The sequence below is a fragment of the Herpailurus yagouaroundi genome, unplaced genomic scaffold (genome assembly GCF_014898765.1).
Source record: "Herpailurus yagouaroundi ecotype Mexico unplaced genomic scaffold, PumYag 186, whole genome shotgun sequence".
In the NCBI taxonomy this organism is placed as follows: domain Eukaryota; kingdom Metazoa; phylum Chordata; class Mammalia; order Carnivora; family Felidae; genus Herpailurus; species Herpailurus yagouaroundi.
In genome coordinates, this window is record NW_024412417.1 from 6274709 (window position 1) to 6293603 (window position 18895).

An 18895-nucleotide genomic window follows, 5' to 3' on the forward strand; every position below is an offset into this window, starting at 1 on the left:
TATCTGGCTTCACAAATTAAAAAAAAAAATGTTTACAGATAAATAAATGAATGAATAAGTAGTTTTCATTTCCCCTCCAGCTTAAGTTGCAGTAGAATCGAATGGCAAGATGTATGTCTGTGGAGTGTAGAGCTGTGACACTGCATTTCTTCTGAGATAAGCAGTACGATAGTGTCTTGTTTTTTTGCACCATTTTGGAGATGGATAAAAACAATGCTAAAATTTCCAGAAGAGTTAGAAACAGAATGTCCATGCTTAGCCCTTTGCTCTCTTTTATAAATCAACCCCAGGGTTGAAATTTTGACTGAAATTGCCTTATTCACAGAGAAGAATCTCCATGCCTATTTGGCATAAGAGATAAAGAAGAAGAAAAAAGAACTACATTATTCTCTATCTTGGTTCAATTTTCCCAGTTCAAAGCCAGAGACTGGTAGCTCAGGGAGAAGGGGTGTGTGGGGCCAAACTTGTACCCCCTGAACACTCAACACATTAACTGAAGGGTGTTTGTACTAAGCTGTCATTAGGTCAAGCAGGAACCGTTACCACAGACCAGGCTGGGAGGAAGGGTGGGTTTGATTTATTCGCTGTTTACAGAGCAAAAACAAGCTGAGCAAAACTAAGGTAGACTTATGGGTTCTTGGCCAGCCAGGATCATGTGCCTGTCATATTTACTCAGCTCATATTCCTGAGATTGCACTAAAGTTTACACAGTACAGAGTGTTTTAAATGTTTTCCCTGAAGTAATAAGCTGTAGACATTCTTAGCTACCCGTGTATTTAGATAGCAGACTTCAAATGTAAGTACAAGAGAAACATCAGGCAACTGGTTTTTCAATGAGAAGAAAAGTGTGATTAGCAACAGATAAAATCGTGCCTGTGGTTCTTTAAAAAATTTCTTTCTTTGGTATTCTACAGTTTCACTAAAATGTGCGAGGGTGGGTTTAATGTTGTTTATAGTGTTTGCAAATGGTTGTGTTTCTTGAATCTACAGATTTGTATCTTTCATCAGTTTTGTAAAATTCTCTACCATTATCTGTTCAAATATTCCCTTTCCTCCATTTTCTCAATGTTCTCTTTCTGTGACTCTGATTGGATTTGTGTGGGACATCTCCTTTTGCCCTTCGTGTCTTTTAATGTTTTTGTATTTGTCATCCCTTCGTCTTTCTGGACTGACTTAGGATGATTTCCTCAGATCAGTCTCCTAGTTCACTAATTCTCTTTTTGTCAGCGACTTATCTATGTTTCACATGCCCATTCAGTTTTTAAAAATATATGTATTCCACAGTTTTAAATTTTTGAAAAAAGTTTTGTTTTTAAATATAGAATCATAGTAAATTGCAAAAATAGTACAGAGTTCATGTATACCCACTTTTGCCTTGCCCCAATGGTGACCTAATTACAGTGCATTATTGAAGCCAAAAAATGGATTTGCACAATATTTTCAACTACACTACGATTATAGAAGTCTTTGTCTTTATTCTATGACTTTTATCACCAGTGTAGATTCATATAACCAGTGCCGCAATTAACGTGCAGAACTCTTCCATCAACACAGTGGAACGCTCTCCCGCTGCCTTTTTACCGTCATGCTGCTTACACCTTGTCTTAACTCTGGATAACCACTGATCTGTTCTCCCTCTCTATACTTTTGTCATTTTGAGAGTTTTCTCCAATTTGTAACCCTTTGAGATTGGCTTTTTTTCATTCAGTGTAATGCCTTTAAGATCCATCCAAATTGTGTGTCTCAATTGCTTATTTAGAGAGTTCTTCATGTATTACAGATATAAGTCCCTTGTTAGATATGTAATATGCACATATTTTCACCCCCAATAAGTTTTAGCTTTTATTGCCATATTTTTCATTTCTAAAAGTTCTATTTGGCTTCAGTTTTCAAGGTCTGCCTGATCTTTTTTCAGTGACACTTGTACTTTTTCCATGTAAGACCTTCTTTTATAACTTTAATCCTTTAAATTCTTTTTAAAAATCATTTCTGTTCAAGAATTATAGTATTTAAAGTTCTAATTCTACCTTTTGTACTAGACACATAACTTTTGGTGACTCTTTTTCATAGTATTGTTTCCTCATATGTTTTACAGTTTTAGATTATGAACTTGCCTTCACTGGAATTTAATCTCTGGGAATCCCTACAGAGACCTTGCTAACGGGATGTTCTTCAAGAAAGGTTTTGCATTTGCTTTTGTAAGTTACTCCAAAAGCACCACAGCTAAGCACTACTTTTTATGCTGTTATCTGAACTTAGAGCTTCCTACATCTTGCCCATGACATGAATTTGAACATCAGATAGTGACGTGGCTATAAGTCCTCAGAGATATCTATCTTTCCATTTTAAAAATCCCTATTTTAAAATCCTTCATCTTGGCATCCTGTTGTGGCTTCAGTTCCAACTTCCTGTCTCTAGGGCTTACAGCTTTATCTCCTGTTCCTACACAGGGATTCGTATCCAAACCCCTTCCCGGCAGCCACTAAACTTTCAGGTCTCCTGTTGACCTCACTGAGTTTCATTTCCCTCATTACTTTTGATTTCTCAAAATCTGGTGATTTCTCTTACTTTATTGTGAGCTCACTTCTTCCCTAGAAATGGATTTCACTTAAAAATAGCGTATTTAAAAATATTTATGATATTTTATCCAGGGTTTCTCATGTGTAACAGTTGAAGAGTTTTCCAACTATCTAGCGGAGTATTTTCCCCATTAGCTGCTCATAACAAATTTTACAAAACCATCTACTGGCTCTTTTAGTAAAACAATGCTAGTATTTACGATGGAGACATGCCTCTGCGTGACCTTGGAAATAAACGTTGCTTGAGAGTGCAATTATGAGGTTCTAGCTCTCAACATAAATGTCACATCTGCAGAGAAGACTTCCTTAATCAACTCCCAGCCCAAATCACATCTACTTCTTGCTGTTGTTCAGCTTCTTCAAAGCACTCACACTATCTAATTTTTTTTCGGTTCTTAAGATGTATTTATTATAAATCTATTCCGGCTGGAATATAAGCTCATGAGGTTGACCATCAGGTCAGTACACAGGGATAGAAAATAAGCTTACGCGTGTCGGGGCGCCTGGGTGGCTCAGTCGGTTGAGCGTCCGACTTCGGCTCAGGTCACGATCTCGCGGTCCGTGAGTTCGAGCCCCGCGTCAGGCTCTGGGCTGATGGCTCAGAGCCTGGAGCCCACTTCCGATTCTGTGTCTCCCTCTCTCTCTGCCCCTCCCCCGTTCATGCTCTGTCTTTCTCTGTCTCAAAAATAAACATAAACATTAAAAAAAAAATTAAAAAAAAAAAAAAAAGAAAATAAGCTTACGCGTGTAAGCAGTCACCAAGATGTTGGTGATGTGGACACACGGAGTGTGGCATAGGTGGCCAGAGACCCACAAATGGAATGTAATTTCAAGGAAGAAAATGGAAATTTAGTGAAATAGTATCCCATTTGAGAGGAGAATAAACATAAAACAAAAAAACAAAAAACAAGAGAATGATTGCCTTCATAGGCTCTAGAAAAAATGTGTGAGAGCGAGAATTTGGCAGTGTTTCTCCAGCTCTGGTCAAGGTTGAGGAGATCTAGTCTGGGGCATAGAAGAGTTATTTCCCGCACTTCCTGTGGCCCGCATGAAAATGCAATTGGGAGCATCTCTTTGATCTGATTTCACAGACTAATAGCAAGCGACCATCTGATTAAAAGTGTCCGGGTGTCATGCAGGTGTTCTGCATGGCAGACGTGGGCATTTTGACCTCTGAGAAGGATTACCCTCCTTGTAACTAATGAGCAGGCATTTCAGTTTATCCATAAGTTTCCTGTGAGGTTTGTAAGCAGATCAGTCCCAATCAGCCCAGTGCAACATCAAGTTCAATGTCAGTCAAGCTGAAGATCAGGGCAACAAACCAGCCTCCAAGACCTGTTGTTCCCCAGAGCTCATACCTGGGCTGGCAACATCAGATGGCCCAAGGAGCTTTTAAAAATACTGATTCCTGGTCACCACCCCAGACTTTCTTGATTCAGAATGGGTATGAGGTAGGGAGAAGGAGAAAAGAATCTGTGTTTTCAACAAGCTCTTATGATTCTTACGCAGCAGACTTGGGAAACACTGCCCTAGATCATTTTCTTTTTCATCCCTTTTTAACTAGAATATACATCTTTTTTTTTTCATCCCTGCCCCAGAATAATGACTCTGATTGCAGAGGACTTAATTGAGTTTAACGCAATCTCCAGTACTGTAGTCTTAATCATCCCACAGGTAATTGCAATTCGAAATAAGATCTTCTCGGTGCAAACAAATCTCTGGAGCATTAGGGTCTCCTCGTTCTTTGGAGCAAGGAGGAAGATCAAGTTCAGCTCTAATGCTCTTTCACCCACCCTTCTGCAACCCTCTCCTATGTCTGGTGTTTCCTGTTCACCCAAGCCACAAAAATGTATGTTCCAAGGTGCTGTCTACAGCAGTGGGTCACCGGCTGTCTCCATGCATCTGTGCATGATTTCAGTGGCCCTTGAGGATTCCCTAGGAGACAGATACAGTGTTTCACTCAGGATCCTGTGCCTCTTCTGGTTGTTCTTTCTGCAGGAAGCACCCACTTCTCCCCGTGGAACTTAGAGTGCTATGATTCAGGATTCCTGTTATTTGAGTGGGGGCCGGGGGAGAAGGGATTTTGATATCTTAACTTTTGCTATTATTCAAGTAGGAAAAGAGAAAGGAACTAACGGGATGGAGGGACTGAACAAGAAATCAAATACGGCTTTCATGTAAGAAACAGTTAATACGTTTCTTAGAACGGCTGCTTTGGAGAACGCTTTTCTCCAATTAACTTCCTTCCTGGAATTCACCTACTGATAGGCTTTAATTCTATCTTGAAATAAGCGAAGTGGAAAGACAATGAGAAGCATAGGTTATGGACAACCCAGAGGACCCGAGTGTTTGCCATAAAATCTCTTACCCCAAGATCAGGGTTAGGATTAGAAAGTATAATTCTCAGCATTAAATTTCATTATCATTTAAATGTGAGGTTTGTAGCAACTGCTTCCTGGGCTACAAAGAATCAATTCCATTCTTCAGTTTTATTCAACAGGTATTCGTTGGCTGTCTAATTTGTGCAAAGTAGTTTTGATGATAAAGCCTGCAGATTTCACAAGAGCTAGGACTATCTTGAGAGTGTTATCTATACACTGTGACAGTGAAGTCTAGGAACTTACATGACAGCTCATATCAGCTCAAGTCACATGTACTTGATGACCAAGTTGATGTGTCTGGCATTCTGCAAGGCTTCACAATGGCATTCTTTGGGCTTGTGATGGGTCACCACTAAATACTTTCTCTTAGTGCCTCTGATAAAAGTTATAGAAGGCCACGGTGCAGTAAATTGTGAAAGGACTGTATGATTCCTTCACAGAGAAGCTTGCACTGCCATTGAAAGAGGAGTCATGTTCATTCGACAGGCTTTCACCTGCCAGGTATTTGCAACTGAGCACTTTCATGTATAGAAGGGCCATCTTGCATGAAGTTAGCAACAGATTTTTCAAATATTCTCTGTTGAACTGGCACCTTTCTTTTTTTTATTTTTTAAATGTTTATTCTTATTTTTGAGAGAGAGACAGACAGACAGAGCACAAGTGGGGCAGGGACAGAGAGAGAGGGAGACACAGAGTCCGAAGCAGGCTCCAGGCTCTGAGCTGTCAGCACAGAGCCCGACGTGGGGCTCGAACTCACAAACCGCAAGATCATGACCTGGGCCGAGGTCAGACACTCAACCGACTGAGCCATCTACAAGCCCCATGAACTGGCACCTTTCAAGGTATACCGAATATCTTCCCTTAAATGTATTCCGATATGGCACCAATTATATTCTTTTTTTTTTTAAGTTGATGCATTTATTTTGAGAGAGAGGGAGAAAGAGAGAGAGAGAGAGAGAGAGAGAGAGAGAGAATCCCAAGCAGGCTCTGCACCAGCAGCACAGAGCCCCACACGGACCTGGAACTCACGTACCATGAGATCATGACCTGAGCTGAAACTAAGAGTCAGAAGTTTAACCAACTGAGCCACTCAGGCAGTGGCACCACTGGCATCAAATGTTTTCTATTTTCAGAAAAAAATTCAGCATTTAAACATCCCATTAGAGAGAGTGTGGGGGGTAGTTGGAAGTGAAGAGTCGAAGCTACTATTTCTCTTTTCCTCTTAGTTCCAAAAGCATCATGAGCAAATGCATAATGATCCATCACTCGGCACTGCATTGGACATATTACAAATATGCATATCTATGTATCTGTTGACACAAATTGAACACAATTTCAGCATCTCTAAAGGCAAGAAAGAGATTTTATTCAAGCCCAAGTTAGGACAGCCACCCAGGATATACAGTCTTCACGAAGAAGAGAGCGCTCCTGTAAACGAACATCTGGTCATCTACAGCTTTTACATAATTTATATAAAAGTTACAAAGAACATAGAACATTTGACAAAGACATTTCAGAAAGTTGCAGACCTTATCTTAAATTCGGAGTATATGCAAGGCTGTATGACTTTAATCTCATGGGAACCAGGGAAGTTTCTTACTTTTTCTTACCTTTTGTGTTCAGACTGCTCCTTTTGGTAATTCCTTTTGGTAATTTTCTTCAACGAAGCAGATGTACAATGTGTGCTCAGGGCAGAAACAGAGCCCACACTTTGAGATTTTGCCAAGGCATTTGACCTTGGTAAATGTTAAAGTATAGCTTCCCCGGGAGCTCAGGAGCAGGGGCCAGGAACATAAAAAGTTAAAAATGTCCTTTATCAGTTCTATATCTATTCAGAAAAAGCCTCTGAACTCTAACATATCTCAACCTGGCCGATATATGAAAGAAGAGTACCTACAAAGATTTTACAAATGAAAAGGACTACGTGGCAATATATGTAGAGGCGATATTCAAAAGTGTTGCACCCATGTGACCAGGAGACCTGTCAGACCAATCACATACTGGTGGATGCAGGCTTAGCTGTAATCCTGGATTATATGGGCACCAGATGGAGAAATGTGTGGAGATCAAGTTGGGAAGGTGAAATGTTCTGGGTGCATCAAAGTAGACTCTTGGAAAGAACAGGCCTTGAATTGGGTGGTGCATAATGAGAATATGTCTTGGCAAAGTGTTGAACAGAGGCTGTTTCATGAAGAAGTGAGTGCAAGGGAAGATGAGGGGGTGGGTGACCAGGGTGTTAAACAAGGTATTATTGGAATATAAAGAACTGGAGAAAACTGTATTCATTGGATCTCCTCTCAGGGAAAGAACTATGTATGTTTGGAAGAAATATTATGATAAGCTTCTCGGGGTAGGGAGGAGAGATTGTACGCATGTTTATGTTCAAGTAACGGTATAATGATTATCTTCATGTTCTGTTAAACTTCTTATTTAGCTGCAGGGCCTTTATTTTGCTAATTGGGCATGGCCCTCTCTGTTCTTCATGCCCATCCAACCCCATTCCGGAGCTCAGCCACCCTAAATAAATGTTGAGCAAACATCTAGAGGATATTGGTGTGAATATGAGAACCTGTCCGGAATGCCACGGCCAAGGTCAGGGAGCTCTGCCCAAAGTCAGGGAGCTCAGATGGTATGTGGGCAAGCAGGAGGGCTGTCTGTGGAAAAGAGAACTAAACACAATGAAGAGAGAGAGACGTGGGCATCATGGCTTGCTAGAGAGAGCACAATACTTGCAATCAAAATACCTGGGCTCCAGTCGAGCTCTGTCACTAACTATCCATATAATCGTAAGCAATTGGTTGACTTTTTATTCATCTTAATGTCATTGGGGATTAGAATAGTGCTACAGGGCCTGGAGACACATAAATATTTATTGACTATATGAGCAAATGAATGACAGCTTCAACTTCCAGTTTCTTCAACTGCAAGATAGACATAGATAAATAAAACTTCTTACATTAGGGTCCTTTCTTTCTTCCTTAGACTGAAGGAGAGAATGCATATATAAATGCTTTGGAAACCATAAAGGACCCTCTAAACTCCAATGATTTTACAGTCAGACTAGTTACAATGGTAGGTCAAGAGGTATAAAATCTGCCTATTATGAATGTTGAATGTGTATCTAAGTTGATAGATAGAGATTCTAGAGTTCTGGATCCCCTGCTTTGAAATAAGAGGACACATGCCCTGCATCCCCAAAGTTGGGGACCACTGAATCGGTGTCCTGGAGAGTTCTACAGTTCAGGCTACCTCCTGTCTTTCTCCTTTACTCCTCACTTCCTCCTTTACTTTCTCCTTTACTCCTTACTTCCTACACTTCATTTCTGACACTTCTGATCACCAAATGGGTGGGATTTTTTTCCCACACCAAGCAATTCTCCAGGACAGTAACCGGATGTCCTACAATTTAACTCAATTGTGACCCTACATACCTGGAGATACTGTCCGATCCTGCAGCTTAAGGGCTCAGTCCCCCAAGATTGCCTCCACCCCAGTTCAGATGCCAACCACAAGTCCAGATTGTCACCTGTGCTTCTGACTGATTGGCTATAAATTAGAGGTTCCCATGACCCACACCCCCCCCTTGGGTTCAATCAATTCGCTGGAGCAGCTCACAGAACTCAGAGAAACACTTATGTTTACTAGCTGATTAAGGGATATGATAAAGGATACAGATGAACAGCCAGATGGAGAGATACATACAGCAATGTCTGGGGGAGTCCTGAGCACAAAAGCTTCTGTCCCTGTAGAGTTGGGGTGTGCCACTCTTCCAGTATGTGGTTCACCAACCTGGAAGCTCTCCAAACTCCAGATTATTTGAATGTTTATGGAGGTTTCATGGCATAGGCACGATCAATCATTATCTCCATTTTCAGCCCCTCTTCCCTCTCAAGACAATGCGGAGCCGAACATTCCAGACTTCTAATCATGGCTTGGTCTTTCTGGTGACCAGCCTCCATTCAGGAGGCCAGCCAGAGTCACCTCAGAACAAAAGAAGCCCTATGTCAGGAACCAAAGGCAGAGACCAAATATTAGAACAAGAGACGCTCCTAGTGTTTTTATCACTGAGGATATTACAAGGGCTCAGGAGCTCTGTGCCAGTAACTGGGGACAGAGACCAATATATATATGTATTCTATTATCTCACACTCTGTAACCATGACCAATATTTTGCTAATTTGTGGCAAAATGGGGGAAAATAAGAATGCTGTAATCTATTTTTATTTTTTTTATTAAAAAAAAAATTTTTTTTTTCAACGTTTATTTATTTTTGGGACAGAGAGAGACAGAGCATGAACGGGGGAGGGGCAGAGAGAGAGGGAGACACAGAATCGGAAACAGGCTCCAGGCTCCGAGCCATCAGCCCAGAGCCTGACGCGGGGCTCGAACTCATGGACCGGACCGCGAGATGGTGACCTGGCTGAAGTCGGACGCTTAACCGACTGCGCCACCCAGGCGCCCCTGTAATCTATTTTTAATAAAGCTATTTACATGAAAATGTGAGGAACATCCTCTTTTTTTTCTGAAATTATGTTCTTCCTTATTTTGGTATCAAATAGTCTTTTAAAAATGAGATTAAGGCAGTAGTAGATATTTATGTGGACTGTCCTTATCTAGCAAATCATAAGATGGCAATTCTATGTCACTGCCTCAATATCTCATTCATTTTACTCCCTGAAATTTTGTTCATGCATAAGAACCTTAAGTTCAGCGACTACTCCCCCAAGAGAGTTCTGGAAGGACACACAGGAATTTGGGGTTCTTGCATCAGTGCCATTTTCTGGTCCTTCAACCCACTAAAATTTAGCAGTTATAGATTTAAAAATTCTATAGGTAAAAATAAACCAGCTTTTTTGGAATGTTGTTCTAATGAAACAGTGAGATACAAAAAAAAAAACCCTTGTTTTTGGAGTCTTTGTTGAGGCTTATTAACAAAATAAATGACTAAAAATTTACACTTAAGCCAAATGGAAGCAGTAGCTGAAATATGAATAGATAAAATTATTTATGACCATTTCAGCATTGGCTTAATTGCCAGGGAAATGAGATGCCTGTTTTAACTTGACTGTTTTGGCATTTTCCACCTCTCTGCTTTTTTCCAAGATAACCTTTTAAAGACTGGTGTTGACCAGATTGGTGTAGGTTTTGACCAGATTGGGATCAAATTACATTTTGACTTTGATATCTGAGTCAATCCACAAATCAAGATTGAGGCATAAAAGAGGCCATTAAGAATTTGCAGATGGAGTTACCTTTTATTGTTCGTAACAGTTTTCAATTAAATTTAGTACATGGAGAGAAGTTCTAGAAGTGTTTGTTTGCATCGTCCTCAAACACTTGTCCTCAAATTGTCCTCAAATCATTTTTAGAGCATTCTGTTATTTCCAACTCTTACGCCTCCTAATTCTCCTTTATGGTAGTTTGTCTTTTCATGTGGTTTGCAATCCTTGATTATGAACTCATCCCTAGAAAGGTTGTCTCCTGAGAGACCCTCTGACCTGGGGGTTGTGAATCGTCTCTGTAGAGCAATTTGACATTTGCATCTTCTAAAGCCCTAGGGTTTTCAGTGTTCTATACCACTTCTTCATTTAATTTCTCAGTTTGGGATTCTGGTGCCACACACGTAGTATAGATGGGTTATGATGTGCATGTGCATGCTGACCTCAATTTTCAATTTTCCTTAATTGACTTTTGCCAATTTGAAACTCCAGATAACAGGCATTTCTTAGGATGCCTTGTGAATTTCCACCTGTTATTATTTTTTTAATGTTTATTTATTATTGAGAGAGAGAGAGAGAGAGAGAGAGAGAGCAGGGGAGGGGCAGAGAGAGAGGGAGACACAGAATCCGAAGCGGGCTCCAGGCTCCGAGCTGTCAACACAGAGTCTGGCATGGGGCTTGAACAACCCATGAACCATGAGATCATGACCTGAGCCAAAGTCAGACGCTTAGCTCCTTCACTTGTTATTTTTATATAATCTTTTGTCACCATTGAGCTAGCATTTATTGAGTGCTTACTCTGTGCTAGAGCTTCTGCAGACACTATTCTACAAGGACCTCTCTACTCTCTCCACTGGGCAAATATCAGTAAGTTCCATCCATTTCTTGTGTTTCTCCTTATCAGTACCTGAAGGGCGTATTTACTTTAGGCAATTATAAGCATAACAAAAGGATTTCCTGAGAATGGCTGAACTTGCATTTTGGAATTATATATGCACCCTAACAGTCTTCTTGTATGGTATATAATATCACTCTAATGCTAATATCCACTTATTTCCCACCAGGATTTAGGGGAAACCAGGAGTCACTGGAACCAGGTGTCATACTATTTGAGTTCAGGTCGGCCTTTGTCAGTTGTTCCTAGTCTATCTGGGACCCTATTTCCATGACCCGTGCTGTTTCATCTAGATTCGCTTCAGACTGATCATTTTAGCATTGGAGTGTATGTATGTAATTTGCAGAGAGTTTTTAGTTTTTCTCACCGCAATTGCTCAAAATTTAAGTACTAGAGTACATCATATGATTTGCCATTTTCCCAAACTTACCGTTCCTCTCCTCAAGGAATTCCTCTGACCAGAATTCCTCTGCCTGGAACCCCACTTTAACCCTTCTGTCTGAGAAACTCCTATGTGCCTTTCTCCAGACCCAGTTCAAACGCCTACTCAATTGTGATGCCCACCCTTAGCCTCCCAGCTAATCCATTCTTCCTCTGTGCTCCCAAATCACCTTCTGCATAATCATGAATAATTATTTGTACATATGTTTATTTCTCCCATCAAATATGAGCCCCCTTGAAATGAGGGGGAGTGTTTATTATTATTATTATTATTTTTTGTCTTTAGCAAACAAGAGTTCCTGGCACATAACAGGTGATGAAGAAATGATTGGGAAGTAAATCAATAAAGGTTAAAGGCTTTTTATTTATTTATTTAATATAATTTATTGGCAAATTGGTTAACATACAGTGTGTAAAGTGTGCTCTTGGTTTTTGGGGTAGATTCCCATGGTTCATCGCTTACACACAACACCCAGTGCTCATCCCAACAAGTGCCCTCCTCACTGCCCATCACCCATTTCCCCTCTTCCCACCTCCCCCCATCCACCCTCCGTTTGTTCTCTGTATTTAAAAGTCTCTTATGGGGCGCCTGGGTGGCGCAGTCGGTTAAGCGTCCGACTTCAGCCAGGTCACGATCTCGCGGTCTGTGAGTTCGAGCCCCGCGTCAGGCTCTGGGCTGATGGCTCAGAGCCTGGAGCCTGTTTCTGAGTCTGTGTCTCCCTCTCTCTCTGCCCCTCCCCCGTTCATGCTCTGTCTCTCTTTGTCCCAAAAATAAATAAACGTTGAAAAAAAAAATAGAAGTCTCTTATGGTTTGAAAGGCTTTTTATTTAATCAACTGTATTTTTATTCTTGGGTAATTTACATCTTTTTTTTTTTTTTTGAGAGAGAGAGAGAGAGAGAGAGAGCACATGTGCAAGTGAAGGAGAGGGGCAGAGGAGAGAGAAAGAGAATCTTAAGCAGGATCCACACTCAGCTCAGAGCCCGACTCCGGGCTCAATCCCATGACCCTGGGATCATGACCTAAGCCTCAGTCGCTCAACTAACTGAGCCACCCAAGTGCCCCTCCATCCTTTTTTTGCTGTTATGCAAATACGTGTAATGTAGGAAATACCAAGGACATGTCTGTTCTACCACATCACTGCTAATGACTTTTGCAAAATGTCTATGAATGCCTTCTACAAAACTACCTTCTGAAACTGTGGTGGAGAAAGTTTTATACAATTTATCCATCTGGATGAAGGTCCCAGTGTGGCTGTTTTATAGTCTCATGTTCATGACCTGTGGGTAAACTCCTAAGAACTTACGTGATCCCAGCCAAAGCCAGGAGCAGCCACATTAGAACCTCTGGGTTATACGCATCGTCCCTGGAAACACTGGACTCTGGCTGCACTTCCAGTTGTAAATACCTAATCACGTCAAAAATGTGTAAAGTTCCAAGTCCAAGGCACTGCACACAGCTCTTTCCAGTACATGGGTCACAGCTGCAAAGCTGTCAAAATAGCAGAACAGTGGCCTGGAACTCTCCCCTCCAGAGGTCCAGGGCATGTGGGCAGACTCACAGAAACAGATGGCTAGACATGGAAGAAAGGCTAGATTTTGATTTTTTGCTTTATAAATTCAGCAAATTGGGCACAGCAGCAATAGTCAGATTCTATCTGGTTCACTCCCAGCAAACCAGACTCTTGTGGATCTGCACGGCTTCACGTGGCTCCATTTCTTTTCCAAGATGATCTCATCTTGCAAATGGGCTTTCATCCTGACCAGGTAAAGAGAAAAGCTGGTGACTTGGCAGGATAATTCTTGCCTGTAAGAATATGAATCAGGGCTCCACATTTTCCGGACATTTATCTTTGTTTTGGATCATTTGAGGCTGAATCCACACCTTGGCCACTCATCCCTCCACTGTTCTATCTTTCCTTGATAAGAAGAGAGTAAGAAGTAGACGGGCTATGAGTTATGTTGTTAGCACGAAGGGCCTTTCTACATTGTTTTTTCTCTTTTTACAGTTTATCTTACATTCCCAGTCATCCAAGAGAATTGTAAACTGGAAGTTTGAAGGGGCTGGTACAGCTCTTCTCTCAGATAGTCCTTATGCCTCTGACAGAATGCTTCCTGGCCATGGGACTGACCGTCGAGAAAGACAATACAGCCTGTGGGATGTGGCTGGTTTGGGAGGTTTTTGAGTCTTGACGCTGTGATTTGGTGTTATGTGTTCTTGTCCTCTCTCAACCTAAGTTATTGAATTTGCGAAATGGGGCTAATAAAGCATTCGATTCAGGTTGACAGTAGGCTAGGAGAGCACTGCCACCGTGTCAGCAAGGACAAGGTGTAGCTGCCACACTGCCAAGACCCAGCACCCCCTAAAGTGACTCAGCTAAGAAGGCAGTCCCGGAAGGGCAGCCTAAATTGTGCCCAAAAGGCACAGAGGTGACCCAGGCTGATGTTCCATCAAGCTGTTGGAGCAGCGGGTAGGGGGACCCCTCCCTCAGTGGCTACTCGGGAAGCAGGAGGAAGTAATGCGCAAGTGCTGAGATGATGGCTCCCATCTCGGACCTGACATTCAGGATTTCTTGACTATCAGCAGGTTATTTCATGTTTTTAAGCTTCATTTTCTTCATCTGCAAATTGAAACAATAAAATCTATTTGGAGAGTTGCTGAGAAGCTTAAAGTAATGGAGTGAATGCATGACAAGAGTTTAGCAATGGGCTTAATATGTAGCAAGTGCCTAAAAATGGTAGCTCAAAGCAAACAAGTAGCTGGAAGACAGCAGAATTTGGGGAGATGGATCCATTCCTGGTAGAATCCCTGCCTATAAGAGGACAGATGAGAGGGACAGACTCTCTCTTTGCGATGGGTACTAGTGAGAGCCAACAAGCCCAGCCTAGCCATTGGGGCACGGGCTCAGGCTCTGTTCTCAAGGCGGCCATGCTGTTGGACAGAATTAGGATGTGGATATCAGGCTTCATCTGGAAATTCTCAGAGACCTGTATCTTGTACTATGTGACAGGATGCCTGAGGCTTTGCAAGGGAGAGTATTATGCTGGTTGGCCTGTCAGAGTCTCCATGATGCATCCCCACCACCCACCCCTCCAGTTCTCAGGGTGAGTTTCCTGTTCAAGCATTTAGGTGGGGACTGAATGCAACTTTCGAGAATTGACTTAGAGCTTGGGGGAACCAGGAGGCAGCTGACACTTCCTCTAGTCGCTCACAACTTGTGTTGACTGAAAAATACTGCCATATAACTCTCTCCATGACCTGACTTCTCCCCATGTTTTTAGCCAGGCTCTTCTTCACAATTTAAGCTTTGATGATATCCCCATTTATACCATGCTGATTTATGCCTCCATATCTTTGTTCTTCCCAAACCTTCAGCCTGCAATGCTTTTCCTGCATTTCTTCATCTGGACAGCCTTCAACATTCCTCAAGGCTCAGCTGAGTAATCACTTCCTCCAGGATGCCTTCCCTGAGTCCATGGGATAAAAATAGCAACCAATTAATTAGCACTTAACTGAGTACCAGACAAATGGAATAAGCATTCTACACTTTGCATCATGTAATACTTCAACAACTCTGAGGAAACAGAACCCTGAGAAAGTTGAGTGGCCTGCTCATGGTCTACCTTAGCAGCTAAGATACGTTGGAGCCTGGATTTTAAGTCATGTGCTAAACCCAAAACTGATGGTTTCTAATCACTATGATAGGTTGCCTCCCTGCACGTACCTTCTTCAAAATTCCCACAAACCTCTTCGCAATTTCTCTCTAATCATGTGAAATGGAAGTCATTCACCTCTGTTAACTCCTCCTAACAGAAGGAAATTCCCCCAGGACAAAAATTCTCTGGATCTAGCTTTTCATCTCATACCTGACACGGAGTGTTCATTCAGTAAAGGCTAAAGGCCATGTGAAATAAATCAAAGGGTACAAAACTTATTTTTTAAATGGTGGTGGAGAGAGAGACATGGGTTCGGAGGAGCTCCTCGTCTAGCAGGGAATAGGAAATGATCAACACGCAAGGTAATTCAATAGGAAAAAAGAAAATTGCTAAGACAGATTGGTGCTCAAAAGCTAGATAAGTGTATGGAAAAAAGCAAACCTTAACCCCTACCTCCAACTATATGCCAAAATTAATCCAACAGTGATCACAGATATCTCTGAACATAAAAGCTGAAAATATAAGGCTTCTAGAAGGAAACCTCAAAGAATATCTTTGCACTGTGTGTTAGGTAAAGATTTCTCAAGACAAAAAAAAGCACTAAATTATAAAAGAAATTATATTGGACTTAAGAAAAAATAATCATGGGGTGTCTGGGTGGCTCAGTTGGTTAAGCATCTGACTCTTGGTTTCAGCTCAGGTCATGATCTCACAGTTTTGTGAGTTCGAGCCCCACATAGGGCTGACAGCGGGGATTCTCTTTCTCCCTCTCTCTCTCTGCCCCTCCCTCACTCACACACTCTCTCACTCTCTCCCTCAAAATAAATAAATAAACTTTAAAAAATTAAAAAATAAAAATAAATAATTCCTATAATTAGGTAAGGAAAATATAAAGATAAACAACCCAATAAAAAAATGGGCAACAAACTTGACCAGGCACTTCACAGAGGAAGATTTGGAAAAGACTAATAAGTACAGGAAATACGATCAAGTTCATTAAATTAATTCAAACTAAAATCACAATGATTTCACATCCATGAGAATGGCTAAAATGAAAAAACAAAACTGCTAATACTAAATGTTGACAAGAATGTGGAGCAAAGAACTAGACTCATACATTGCTGGCACAGCCATTTTGGAAAATTATTTGTCAGTTTCTTATAAATTTAGATACTTGCATTATGATCCAGAAATTCCACTCTTGGGTATTTACCCCAGACAAATGAAAACAAAACTCTATAAAACTACTTGTTTCTGGAAGCTTATTCGTTATAGGCCCAAACTGAAAACAATTCAAATGTCCATCAGTAAGAGAATAGATAAACAAATTGCAGTGCATCCATTCAATGGAATACTACTCAGCAATAGAAAAGAAAGGACTGGATGAGTCTCAAAAACATTATTTTGACTGAAAGCAACCAATCACAAAAGAGTACATTCTACATGATGCTATGTGTATGAAATTCTGATATAAGCAACATGAATCTATGATAATAAAAATCAGAGTAAGGGTTGCTATTGGTGGCAGGTTTGGGCTGAGAAAGGGTATGAGAAAACTTTCTGGAGTGATGGAAATGTTCTAGATCTTGATCAGGCTGACTACACAGGTATATTGATTTGTCAAAACTCAGAACTGCAGTCTTAAAAATCTATTTTTACAAACGATTTTAGTTCAAAGGAAGAAATAGAACCACTGTGCTTTGTTCAGATCACACTTGAAATACTATGTTCAGTTTTGAACACGTCTTAAAAACAATAAATCAAACTATGGGTTACCAGGATGCAATGAGAAAGGTAAGGAATGGGGGAGGTGCAGGCTGGAGAGAAGACAAAGAGGGAGTGTTGTCCTATTTAATCATCGGGAGGAGAGTTGTGTGGTCGAACGCCTACATTTATTCACCGGGTCTCTAAAAGGCATAACCAGAACCAGGGGGTAAAAATTACAAAGAGGAAACGTTTTCTAGACACCAGGAAATGAGGCTGCAAAGCAAAGCAAAGCTTGGACAGTCATCAGAAGGTCGCTGACAGAGCCTGGACAAAAGGTGGAGCAGCCTGGACCGCATGTGCTGTAGGGGTGGAGAAGACTGGAAGGGAGAGTGGACGTGAGAAAAAGCAGGAAGTACACTGGGACATATGACACATGTGTTATGTGTGTGTGTGTGTGTGTGTGTGTGTGTGTGTGCATGTGTGTGTGTGTGTGTGTGTGTGTGTGAGATATACAAGGGAGAGCAGTGAATAGAAAATGACTCTCCTGTGTTTCCAAAGAAGACACCATTGATATTGGTATGTGTCATAGAATCTTATGAATCAGGAAATTGTGTTTAAAACATTAGACCTTAAAATTGTGCTATTGTGTCTGACTAAGCAATCAAAATGGATTTTAAAGAAAATGCGACCGAGTCACAGAGCTATTGGAGACAGGAACTAGAAGCCAAACCACCCACCTGCCTAACCTTTAAAGGCACCAAGATAAGCTGTTGTCCTTCAACCCCATCCTATCGCCCCATTTCAATTTCCTGTGCTTACCCCATCTGAAAGTTTTCTTATTTATTTATTCTAAACTTTATATTGTATGTCTCAGTCCACTGGAATATAAACCTCTGAAGAGCAAGGATGTTATGGTCTTAGTCACGGCTAGTGCCCCAGCTCCTAGAGTCCTGTGGGTCACAAGAGGGTGCTCCATCAAGAACTGAAGGTTGAGTGAAGTTCAAGCCAGAGCTGATTTGGGGATGGCTTACTCGTTGGTGATTGTGAATGGGAACCACAGAAACACATGCCAGAATACTTCAGCCATTCGCAGAAGCTGTAGTGAGCATTTCAGATGTGTGTTTCTTTCAGTCCGACACTCATAATACCCGATGGCACTTATGCCTTGTGCCAAGGCGAGTCCTCTTAGGCTCACATCTGCTCCAGCTGCTGTTTGCCCAGACAGGTTCCAGACACGGTTCCCTGCAGACGGCTGCTGCAAGCGCACTTCTCTTTCCTGCCTGGGACTTTGCTGATGCCAGCGTGTGACACGCCCTCAGGAACCTTCTGGGCATCTCATGCATGGGCAACTCAATAATGTGAGCACTACAGGAACACCCTTGATCAAAACGGGGTGGGGGAGTCAACGGACAAGCTCTTCCCCCTTTTGTAATCAGGACCAGTAGTTCTGAGACGATGCTTTGCATGAGGGTCCTCAGAAAGTGCAGCAGGTGAGATCAAGCAGCAGTCACCTATAGCGGGAGCCAGCTTGATAATGCACCCTTATGTTGGCACTCCTTCTGTCCTTGTTCCTCGGTCCACATTGCCCTTCTTCACTCCTCCCTGGGACCAAATAAACTAACTGCACCCATGCATTTGTCTCAGGCTCTGCTCTCTGGGACATCCAGGCAAAGACAACAACCCAATTTTCATTACCCTGACTCTGAAAGTGCTTTCTTGTTTTAGGAAAACCACCTGGATATGTAGGTCAGAAACTTCTGGCAACAAGAAGGATGTGTTAAAATCCCCATATGCCCTTTAACTCTTGGGGCCCCTCGGCAGGTGCTGAGGCAAACCAGATAGCATGTGGCCCTGGTGTAAAGGCAGCATCCCCAGGGGCTTCGGCAACTGCCATCTGATGGGCAACAGCAAATCCTCCCTGAGAAGAGCAGCTGAGGGCAGAAGCTGTCCTCAGCCCTGAAGGATGAGTGCCTGGCTGGGGGGGAGGGGGCAGGGAAGCTGCTGGAAGGCAGCTGATG

At 41.8% G+C, this 18895-nt stretch overlaps 1 long non-coding RNA gene across 1 annotated transcript; it reads left to right on the top strand.

The window, feature by feature from the left end:
- The first annotated feature begins 12997 nt into the window (after window positions 1-12997).
- On the top strand, window positions 12998-15767 carry LOC121043186 (uncharacterized). The gene is made up of 3 exons (XR_005796714.1): window positions 12998-13280; window positions 14525-14618; window positions 14890-15767. It is a non-coding gene; the product is annotated as an uncharacterized LOC121043186 (long non-coding RNA).
- Window positions 15768-18895: the final 3128 nt, after the last annotated feature.